At 39.2% G+C, this 11,795-nt stretch overlaps 1 long non-coding RNA gene across 1 annotated transcript; it reads right to left on the minus strand.

The window, feature by feature from the left end:
- Positions 1-203: 203 nt before the first annotated feature.
- LOC138404898 (uncharacterized) lies at positions 204-4,281 on the minus strand. Its single transcript, XR_011238641.1, has 3 exons — positions 3,856-4,281; positions 3,662-3,720; positions 204-694 (listed from the first exon to the last, which is right to left on the minus strand). It is a non-coding gene; the product is annotated as an uncharacterized lncRNA (long non-coding RNA).
- Between the last annotated feature and the right edge of the window lie 7,514 nt (positions 4,282-11,795).

Here is an 11,795-nt window from a genome sequence, read left to right on the forward strand (position 1 = left end):
CACATGTAATTATATTTCCTTTGGACAATCTTGATAAATTATATTCAAAACAATGCAAAGCCATGTGAGCTTGACTTTTTGACCTTTGACTAACATAACGTAGTTGTTCATGAGATATTGCATTCACATGAATGGGACTGACAGATGGATGGACAACTTGAAAACATAATGCCTCTGGCCATACTGAATGTGCAAATGGTAAATTCAATTCAATTCAATTCAATTTTATTTATATAGCGCCAAGTCATAATTTACATTATCTCAAGGCACTTTACATTTAAAGGTCAAGACCTTAAAACAATATTAACATAGAGAAACCCAACAGTTCCCACAATGAGCAAGCACAGGCGACTGTGGAGAGGAAAAACTCCCTCATTAACAGGGAGAAACCTCTGGCAGAACCAGGCTCAATGTGGGCGGTCATCTGCCTCGACCGGTTGGGGTGAGGAAAGAAAAGTAAGGGGGGAGGAAAGGAGAGATGGTTGGAAAGCGGGGGAGAGAAGAGAGAGATGAGGTGGAGAGAGAGAGACCAGTAACAATTTGGCACCATCAAAATCAAGACTAACCATAACAATAACAATGTATAGATCTACAACATGACTAGATATATTAATGAATTGCTGAGTTATTGTAATAAATGAAGACAATGGTGATGGTGGTCGTTGTTGTCCTGTAGTCCCGGTGCCGGAGTTATCTGAAACGAGATAGAGAGAAGAGCCAGAGGGACTATGGGAGGACAAAGTGACACTTTGACATGATGACATGTTAAAACTAATAAATAAATAAATAAACAGGTGTGGGGGGCAGAGAGACAGAGGGAAGTGAAGAAGTGCTCAGTGCATGATGGGAGTTCCCCCAGCAGTCTAAACCTATAGCAGCACAACTAAAGGATGGTTCAGGACTCACCTGATCCAGCCCTAACTATAGGCTTTGTCAAAGAGGAAGGTTTTTAGTTTTACTTTAAATGCTGAGACAGTGTCTGCCTCCCAAACCCAGAGTGGGAGCTGGTTCCACAGGAGAGGAGCCTGATATCTAAATGTTCTACCTCCTGCTCTACTCTTACAGACTCTTGGAACCACTAGAGAGCCTGTGTTTTGGGAACGAAGTGATCTACTTGGATAATAAGGTGTTATCAGCTCTTTGATATATGAGGGGGCGTGATTGTTGAGGGCTTTAAAAGTGAGGAGCAGGATCTTGAATTCTATTCTAAATTTTACCGGGAGCCAATGTAAGGAAGCTAAGACAGGAGTGATATGATCTCTCCTTCTAGTTCCTGTCAGCACTCGTGCTGCAGCATTTTGGACCAACTGGAGACTTTTAACAGTCTTCATGGAGCATCCTGCTAATAGAGAGTTGCAGTAATCTAATCTAGAGGTTACAAACGCGTGGACTAGTTTTTCAGCATCCTGCTTAGACAGGATGTTTCTAATTTTGTTAATATTGCGCAGATGGAAGAAAGCCGTCCTAGACACTAGTTTAATATGGGGGTCAAATGACATGTCTTGGTCGAACAACACTCCAAGGTTCCTCACAGTGGAGCTGGAAGCCAGACTGACACCATCCAAAGTGACTATCTGGTCAGACAGTGTTTGTCTGAGATGTTTAGGGCCAATTACAACAACCTCAGTTTTGTCTGAGTTTAAAAGTAGAAAATTTTGGGTCATCCACGCCTTGATATCTTTGAGACATTCCTGAAGTTGAACTAGGCGATTAGATTCATCATGCTTCATGGAAATATACAATTGGGTGTCATCTGCATAGCAGTGGAATTGTATGTGGTGCTGTCTGATAATGTTGCCTAAGGAGAGCATATATAAGGTGAACAGTATTGGTCCAAGGACAGAACCTTGTGGAACTCCATGATTAACTTGCATGTGCATGGAGGAGTCATTGTTAACATTAACAAATTGGAATCTATCTGATAAATATGATTTAAACCAGTGTAGTGCTGTTCCTTTAATTCCTATATGTTGTTCTAATCTCTGTAGCAGAATCTTATGATCTATTGTGTCGAAGGCTGCATTAAGGTCCAACAAGACGAGGACAGAGACAAGTCCATCATCTGATGCCATAAGAAGGTCATTAGTGACTTTCAATAGTGCTGTTTCTGTGCTGTGATAGGTTCTAAATCCTGACTGAAATTTTTCCAATAAACCGTTACTATCTAAGTAACCACACAGCTGGTTAGCAACGGCTTTTTCTAGGATTTTGGAAATGAAGGGCAGGTTGGATATGGGTCTATAGTTAGCTAAAACCTCTGGATCAAGCGTAGGCTTTTTAAGCAGAGGTTTAATAACGGCTACCTTAAAAGCCTGTGGTACGTAGCCGGTTAGCAAAGACATATTAATCTGATTTAAAATGGAACTGTCAATTAGGGGGAGGACTTCTTTAAAAAGTCTAGTTGGAACAGAGTCCAGCTGACAAGTAGTTGGTTTAGATGATGAAACTAACGAGGTCAGTTCAGGAAGATCAATAGAGTAAAATTTGTTTAGACATAAATCTGGTGCTACGGTTTCAGGACCAGACAATGTATCCGTGTTATTCACTGGGAGGTGGTGGTGGATTTTATCCCTGATGGTTGTAATTTTATTAGCGAAGAAGCTCATGAAGTCATTGCTTCTCAGATCTAGAGGAATAGATGGGTCAGTAGAGGTGTGACTTTCTGTCAGCCTGGCTACAGTGCTGAAGAGGAACCTGGGGTTGTTCCTATTTTCTTCTATTAGTAATGAATAATAAGAGGTTTGGGCATTTCTAAGTGCTTTTTTGTAATTTATAAGGCTATTCTTCCAGGCTAGGTGGAAGTCTTGGCGATTGGTGGAACGCCACTTCCTTTCTAGCTTCCGCGATGTCTGTTTTAGAACGCGCGTTTGGGAATTATACCACGGAGCTAATCTCCTCTGATTTACTTTCTTCTTTTTTAATGGGGTGACAGCTTCAAGTGCTGTTTTTAGTGAGGCTGCAGTACTATTTACAAAGTTATCAACTAGTGTGGGAGTAAGGTTTTGATAATCTTCTTGTATTGTACTGACACATGGCTGAGAGGGAAGGGAAGTGAGAAGGGGAGCAGTTGTTTAAATTTGTGAACAGTTTTGTCAGATAAACATCGACTGTAATAGACTTTCCGTCCAGAATTGACGTAATTAACAATTCAGAATTCAAATGTAAGTAAAAAATGGTCAGACAGAAGCGGGTTCTGTTGGAATATTGTTATATTTTCTATGTCAATGCCATATGTCAGGACAAGATCAAGAGTGTGATTCAGGCAGTGGGTCGGTTGATTCACATGTTGAGTGAAACCAATCGAGTCTATTATTGATTTAAATGCTGAACTAAGGCTGTCATTGGCAACATCTACATGAATATTGAAATCACCGGCTATAATGATTTGATCTGTTTTAAGAACTAGTTCTGATAAAAATTCAGAGAATTCAGATAAAGAAATAAATATAGCAATACATGATAAATAATTTCTTCCATGTTCTTTTATTTTACATGGATGGTTTCTTGACAAAACAAGCCAACTCTATAAATGTGAACTGAGTGTCAGAAATTAACACGACATTCATAGCATCTGCAAACAATTTTTCCCCACAAATTTCTGTAACTTTCTGAGAATCTACATCACAGTATATTGTAGAATATCATGTGTTTCAATACTCACCTTATTGATGGAACCTCAGTGATGTCTACTGTCCCTGGCTCAGACACTCTCTCAAGCATCTACGGTACATGTCAAGACAGGTAATGGTAGCATTAAAATAACATTAGATAACTACAATTCAGTTGAACTATTATAGTTTCAGATATTAACCATTTAATTCCGAGTTCAGTCAGGAACCCTTTGTTATGATTTACCCATTTGTTGCCAATGGGGACACAGTTATGATTGGCGCTGAAGGCTCCATTCTTTGGATGTTCCCTGGTTAGCTGAGCAGCGTGCTAAGTTAAGACAGGGAACATATGCAGAACCCCCCAGTGGGCGTAGCAGGCAAGGTACTTTGGTTAAGATAATTTACCACAACCGTGTTTGTACTCTCTGCTGCGGCAGCAATTTCTGTGAAACAAGCACAAAGTCAAACACTTCTTTCTATAAGTTTAATTCAGCATCTGCAGATGGACTCATTAGTACACATCACCTGATTGACATGCACAAATGAGCAAAGAACATAGGATAATCTGTGTTCTTATAACTCACAGCCCCCTCCCACTAAGCATGCAAAGGTATATATTACCCTTCTTTAGTTTCACTCACTGGAGGAGACATCCTGTCCTTTTGTTTACATGTTCTGTGGATGACCCCCCCTGTGAGAACCCAGTTGTTTGATCCCAATCAGAGATACTAAAAGATACCATAAAGTTGTGGTTTCTCAAGGCCATAAAACTCAAGTCTCTTAAGCCACCATACATACAAAAATGTAACATTTCCATTACAGTGCTAAAAGTGTTAGAGCTGAGCAGGGATCAGTGAGGATGAGGTCGTATTTAAAGAGACCAATTTGGTGAGAGAATGGGCTGTGATTGGTGGGTGACTGACGAGTACCCATAAACCTATCGGTAGCTGAGCACATGACTCTGTGTCCTGCATGAACTAATACAATGCTTCATTAGTCACAATTCAAGTTCAGGATTTCTACGATGACATTCTCACTTTAAACTTAATTTAAAGTATCTTGAATTGAGGCAAATTAAAGCTGACCTTGAATTATGATCAGTCACAATCAAATTGTCATATATCAAAAATCATAAACAGGATTTATTTTCATAATTAATTATGGATAAAATTACAAGGTATGTTGCAGAAATCTGAAATGGATATATATATCATTGAGCATTGTACAAGTTACATTGTACAAGTACATGTTCTACTGAATAAGGGATCAGCCACTTGCTATCTGTAATACAAACAGCCATCATCAGGAACATCAGAGAGATCATAGTTAATAATCATCCCAAGGCATGGAGGAGACTGACTGTCACAGAGTCATCAGCAAATTTGAAAAGTAATCTGTTGTCATGCCAGCTGCGGCAGTCATCAGTATACACATTATAGAGGGGAGGTGAAAGGACACAGGAGGAGACCCTGTGGATGATGACAATGTGTCTTACATGCATTACTTTCTGTGTCAGTTGTCAGTTGCAGCTCGAGGCATGTATCCAAAATTATCTTTTCCAGGCACTATACTGATACTGTAGTCACTACAAGTTACGCACGTTCCATTTTGCCTGGGGGACATTTAAAACAAACCAGTCTACAACACAATAAAAATCACATGAAAATCAACCCCCCTCCTCATCTTTTCATATTTTTTTACTCCTCAATTTTTTAATGTGGATTTAGAATTTGATACTGAGCATAGCCGTGAATTGCCCCCCCAAATAGAAATGGTACAAGTTGTCAAATAAATGTTATCTACATAAATCCCCACAGATTTCAAAAACATTCTCAGAACACAGTTAACACCACAGTATATTGTAAGGTATCACATTTTTTATTACTCACCTTATTGATGGAACCTCAACCATATTTACTGTCCCTGGCTCAGACTCTCTCTCAAGCATCTACAGTAGGTGTTTTCATTCCCAAAAAAAGGCTCTCTTGTGGTTCCAAGAGTCTGTAAGAGTAGAAGAGGAGGTAGAGCATTCAGCTACCAGGCAGACAACTTCTGTGCATTTACGGTTAAACTTAAAACATTCCTTTTTGATAAAGCCTTGCTGGATCAGGTGAGTCCTGAACCATCCCTTAAGCTGCTATAGGTCTAGACTGCAGGGGAAACTCCCATCATCCACAGAGCACTTTTCCACTTCTCTCTGTCTCTCTGCCCCCCCCCCCCCCCCCACTCATTTATTTTTTTTAATAAATGTCAAAAACTATGTTATTGACGTGTCTCTTTTCTCCCATAGTCCCTCTCTCTCTTTCTCTCTCTCATTGCAGATACCTCTGACTCCAGAACCGAAGGAGAACAACTATTATTATTATTATTATTATTATTAACAACAATACTTAATTAATTATTATATTAATTGGTGCTGCCATCATTGATAATCAATAACTTCTTTACACTGTGTTTGTTTACATTTTAACTAGTAAGAGCTGACTAGTAAGTAACTAGAACTAGTAAGAGAACTAGAGTAAGGTCTCTCTCGCCTCCCCCTCCCCACTATTTCTCTTCTCTCCCCATTTTTCTCTGCTCACCCCAACCAGTAGAGGCAGATGACCGTCCATATTGAACCTGGTTCTGCTAGAGGTTTCTCCCTGTAAGTGAGGGAGTTTTTACTCTTCACAGTCACCAAAGTGCTTGCTCATTGTGGGAACTGTTATGTTTCTTTATATTAAACAAGATTTGAAGGTCTTGACCTTCTATGTATAGTTCCTTGAGATAATGTATATTATGATTTAGCGCTATACAAATAAACAGTCTTGGACATGGAATATCGTGAATCGTCTTCATAAAAGTGACACTAAAAACTCAAAGTACTCTTCAAATAAAGTTTCTCCAAACGTGTTTGTTATTTTATGTAGTTATTAACACGATATTCCATGTCCAAGAGTCCATTTCCCCGGATAAGATGTTTTTTTTCCCATTATTTGCCACTATAAACACACTCTGACCTCCTCGAGCTTTTATTTTGGTACTTCCTGTTACCGGCATTTGAATTTGCATATTAGTTAAATAATTAGTTTCACCCGAAACATTTAGATTTAATATTTAGATTTAGATTCAGATTTAACATTTAGATTTAGAATTAACATTTAGATTTAGAATTAACATTTAGATTTAACATTTAGACTTAGATTAAGATTTAACATTTAGACTTAGATTAAGATTTAACATTTAGATTTAGATTTAACATTTAGATTTAACATTCAGATTTAGATTTAACATTTAGTTTAGATTTAACATTTAGTTTTAGATTCAGATTTAACTTTTAGATTTAACATTTAGATTGCATAGTTAGATTTAGATTTAGATTTAAATTTAACATTTAGGTTTATATTTAGCATTTATATTTAACATTTAAGTGTAACATTTAACATTTGGATTTAAATATTCAAAATATCTCTAAGTTAACAAATATTGTTGTAAATGTGCAAAAAAGTGACTCTCAAAATTTTTTTAAACATGGTTTGAAGCTAAATGTGACAAAATGTTGCTGTTATTTTCAGCGTGAGCTGCTTTACAAACTGCACCCCATAAAAGAACAGTTGAAGTAGCATACAAAATAGCCATGGTATTAATGATAAACTAATCGCATGAGGGATCGTCTCAGTTGTTCATTTGGAAAAAGGGAAACTGTAATAAAGTTATTGCATTACCTGAAAGGGACTTGTCTGCCCCTGCTGCCTTCACTGTCTCTCATCCTTCCCACTCGCTCTCTCTTGCTCGCTCTCTCCCACTCCATACAGCGTGTATATGTGTGGCGTACACATATACACTGCCCCTTCTCTTAAAGGAGCCACACTACTCTTACAACACTCTTCTGCAGCAGACATTTGATAATTTCATCATATCAACCCGTTACGCTATAATGTGAGCCGTATAATGTTATTAAAAATTAAAAACAAGAAAGATCTTACCTTTGCACCTTTCCTGCCACACAGGGAAAGACAACGCCTCCACGACACACACAAATGAAACTTATCTCTCTCTCACGTGTCTGTGTGTGTGTGTGTGTGTGTGTGTGTGTGCGTCGGGTCAGATCAAGGTGGTCAGCGGGACCTTTCATGTGACACCTGCATTTAGAGACGCGGTCTTTCCCTGCGTGGAGTTGGAGAGAGCGAGCGACCTCCGGTGACCACGGACAACGATATTCCGGCTGAAATCTTGATACGGACACACAGGGGATGCAGAGGACGCAAAAAACTACAGAGGAAAAGGGAGGCTGTGAAACAACAAAGACTTATCAAGAAGAGCTATAAGCCGAGTCTTCCCTCCGTTGTCATGGGAAACGTGAGATCGCTGGGGAATAAGATGGACGAGCTGACTGCACTGGTCCAAAGTCAGAAGGAGTATCGTGAGTGTAGTTTAATGTGCTTTACGGAGACATGGCTGCACCAGGATGTTCCCGACGACAACATCACCATCAAGGGCTTCCATACAGTGCGCATGGACAGAGACAGCGTTCAGAACGGTAAGCGCAAAGGAGGGGGTCTTTGCAGGCGACTGAAAGACCGCGTCTCTAAATGCAGGTGTCACATGAAAGGTCCCACTGATCACCTTGATCTGACCCGACACACACAGACACGTGAGAGAGAGAGAGAGATAAGTTTCATTTCTGATGAAAGTGTGTGTCGTGGAGGCGTGGTCTTCCCCTGTGTAGGAGAGGTGTATAGGCTGGTAAGATCTTTGTTGTTTTTTAAATCTTTAATAACGTTATATGGATCACATTATAGCGTAACGAGTTGATATGAAGCGGAGCTCCGGTGTGTTGTTTTCCAATTGCTGGTGAAAGTGAAGGGGGTTAACCCCGCAGTAAGCAACATCACCTTCGGCCCTGGATGGAACACACCTCTGGCTACGACCGGTGAGCTCAAGGAGGCCTCAAGGAGGCCTCATCACTACTGACACGTAAATCAAAGACAGTACTTTACTCACCACAGACACTGCAGCACAGACGTCTTCCACTTCTCCGTCAGGACATCAGCCGAACAACAAACGATGATATTCATCCGACATGTGAGTGAAAACTCCTCCACAGACTCCGCTCGTGCTAGGTGACGGGGATTGGCCTGTTAGCTCAGGTGAAGCCGAGCAGACCACAGGCTAACAGCCAGAGTGACGAGCTAACGGTGACGTCACATGTCAATCAAGTGATAATCATTCACAATTTCAAACCTCTATATTATCTAAACGAGCGAGTTAGAAAAAAAATCACCCCTCCCCAGAGTTGTCATGAAGGAAGAACTTACTGTTTGAGAATAAAACCGTTTTTTGAACCAGGCTGTAAACAGGTTTAATTCTGCTCTAAAGTCTGGCGTTGGAGCCAGTCTCAAGTGGCCACCCAGTGAACTGCAGTTATTTGCACTTCCGTATTGGCCTCAGCGCTCAGCCCGGGATGTTGCAGCTTGGTCTGAACTCAGTTATCTTGCATGGCTTAAGCCTGGCCCCCAGCTTTACTGTGGGGAACCTTGGAGTTACATGAAAACAAGCCTCTGGGACAGCCTTCTTCCACCTACAAAATATGAAAATGAGAAACATCTCGTCTCAAAGAATGCTGAAAAAGTATTCCATGCATTTGTTACCTGTCGACCACTTGGGGAATTCTGTGAAAGAATAAAAATGTTGTGGCTTGTTCAGATGTGTTTTACTCACTGCAGAGTGGGGAGAGACATCACACAAGGCAGTACAATTCTTTCTAATGGTCAACATTCAGAGTTTAGGTTTTGAATCATCACTTAAATGGATAGTTCAACGCAAAAAGAAAATTCACTCATTATCTACTCATCTCTTTGCCGATGGAGGGGTCTCTGTGAAAATAAATGTGAATACAACTCCAGGAAGTCCTGGACAGGCTAATTTATTATACAATTATGTTCCAATCATTCACTAAGTCATGTGATAAACAGCTTCAGCACCCCTGCTGATGTGGCATATCTGTATGCATTGGGGGTTCAAGTAAATTGAATTCACACTGTGATGTGAGAGCTTGTAAATGGTTTGTATTTATATAGCACCTTTCTAGTCTTGATGATCACTCAAAGCACTTTACAATACAGTTTGCAATTCACCCATTCACACACATATTCATACAGTTTTTATTTCAATGAAGGGCAATTTGGGGTTCAGCATCTTGCCTAGGTATACTTGCTTGTGTGTCTTGTGTTGCAAGATCCTGCTTTGGCTGGAGCTGGGGGCCATCAGTGAAGTAGAGGTAGCTGGCCACTGCCTCATATAATAATAGCCATGCTTATCCTGCCATTCAGATGAGTTTTGATTTCTGTAGCATTAATTTGATATTGTTTTGGTCTGGAATTCAGTTCCTGTCAGCCTTATCAGTTGAATTTCTTTTTTGTTTTAGTTCTTTGAAAAATCTGATCCATCATGTGTCTTCCCTTATTTAGTGCCAGATGACTCTGATGCGCCAAACCAAGTTATAAATTGCCTGTGAAAATAAAACTGAAAATCTTGTAATTGGTACTGATGTTCAAGGACAAAAGATTATCAGCAAAGTTAGAGCAGCAAAACAAATCAAAAATAAAGAACCTGGGTGTTGCTCAGGACTAGATTTTAATCCACACATAACAATGTCACAAAGATTGCCTTTTATCATTTAAGAAACATTGCAAGAGTAAGACTGTACCTCACTTTGGAAACTGCCAAAAAGTTGATTCATGCTTTTATACTTTCTTGCCTGGACTACTGTAATGCACTTTATTCAGGATTACTGAAAAAATCCATCGATCGCCTACAGCTTTTGCAAAATTCAGCAGCCATGGTTTTAATGAGAAATAGTAAAAGATTCCATATTACTCTTATTTTAGTGTCTTTACACTGGCTTCTAGCATCACTGAGGATTGATTTTAAAATTATTTTACTTGTTTTTAATTCTCTTAATGGTACAGCACCGTCATACATCTCTGACTGTTTATCGGAATATGTTACAAATCATTCCCTCAGGTCGTCTACAGCGGGCTTGCTCAATGTCCCAAAAACAAACTATAAAAGGTTTGGGGAAGCAGCTTTCTCTTGCTATGCTTTCCTATGCTATGCTATCCAAAGGTTTGGAACAAACTCCCACCACACATCAGACAAGCTTCTTCTATTGATAGTTTTAAGAAACAACTCAAGACCTGTTGCTATGATAATACATTTTAGCTGCATTTTATGTATAAATACATTTATTATTATTATTGTTATGGTCTCAGCCAGCCAGGCCATAACAACATGTAATCAGGAAAGCTGTCTCAAAAGCCATCCTCCTGGGAAAGTAGATACAGTAAACACAAAGATCGATGTCATGAAGAAAAGCAGGAACTTGAAAGGTGCATAAAAATATCAAATGAAATAGAGAAAACAACAACAATTTTCTTCTACAACTCCCAACATGCACTGAACTGTGCCTGTGGCCCCATATTTTTATCATATTACTTCATGTAACTAAAGTCCATTGTTTGTGCTTCCATCTCTCTATCTCTCTCCCTCTCTCTCCAAATTTCACTACTAATACTACCACCATATTATGATTATGCTGATGATGATAAACTGTTATTATTAATAATATAATTGCATCTCAATGTATCACTATTCATTATATTTATATTTTTATGACAACAACAGTCTCTCTCTGTCTCTCTCTCTCTCTTCTCTCCCCTCTTATCCACTCATCTCTCCTCTCCTCCATTATTCTCCTCTAGTCAAGGCAGATGGGCGCCCACACTGATTCCAGAAACTTGTTGTCGTCACTCACTCATAGTAAACTCACTTGAATACTATACGATAATAATAATATTGATACTACTACTACTAATACACTTTATTCATATAGCACTTTAAAAAACGGAAGTGCTTTGACTGAAAAGCAAGCAAAGTAAATAAAAACTTGAACAAATAAAAGCAGTAATATGACAATCAAATATTAATTTGGTCCAATTTTGAGTGAAAATGCCAGAGCAGATGTTTTGGTTGCAAACCTAACAATGCTCAACTTGGCTCTACTATTGCTCTACTACTTACTTGTATGCAAGTAGAGCTATAATTCATCCTGCACATTGAGGCCTCCATCATGAAATACAATGCACAACAAAAGACATAAAACAGTTTATATTTTGTTACATGTGTAAAACATGACATACAGTA

This window comes from Paralichthys olivaceus, chromosome 15 (assembly GCF_024713975.1).
Source record: "Paralichthys olivaceus isolate ysfri-2021 chromosome 15, ASM2471397v2, whole genome shotgun sequence".
NCBI classification, from domain to species: Eukaryota; Metazoa; Chordata; class Actinopteri; order Pleuronectiformes; family Paralichthyidae; genus Paralichthys; species Paralichthys olivaceus.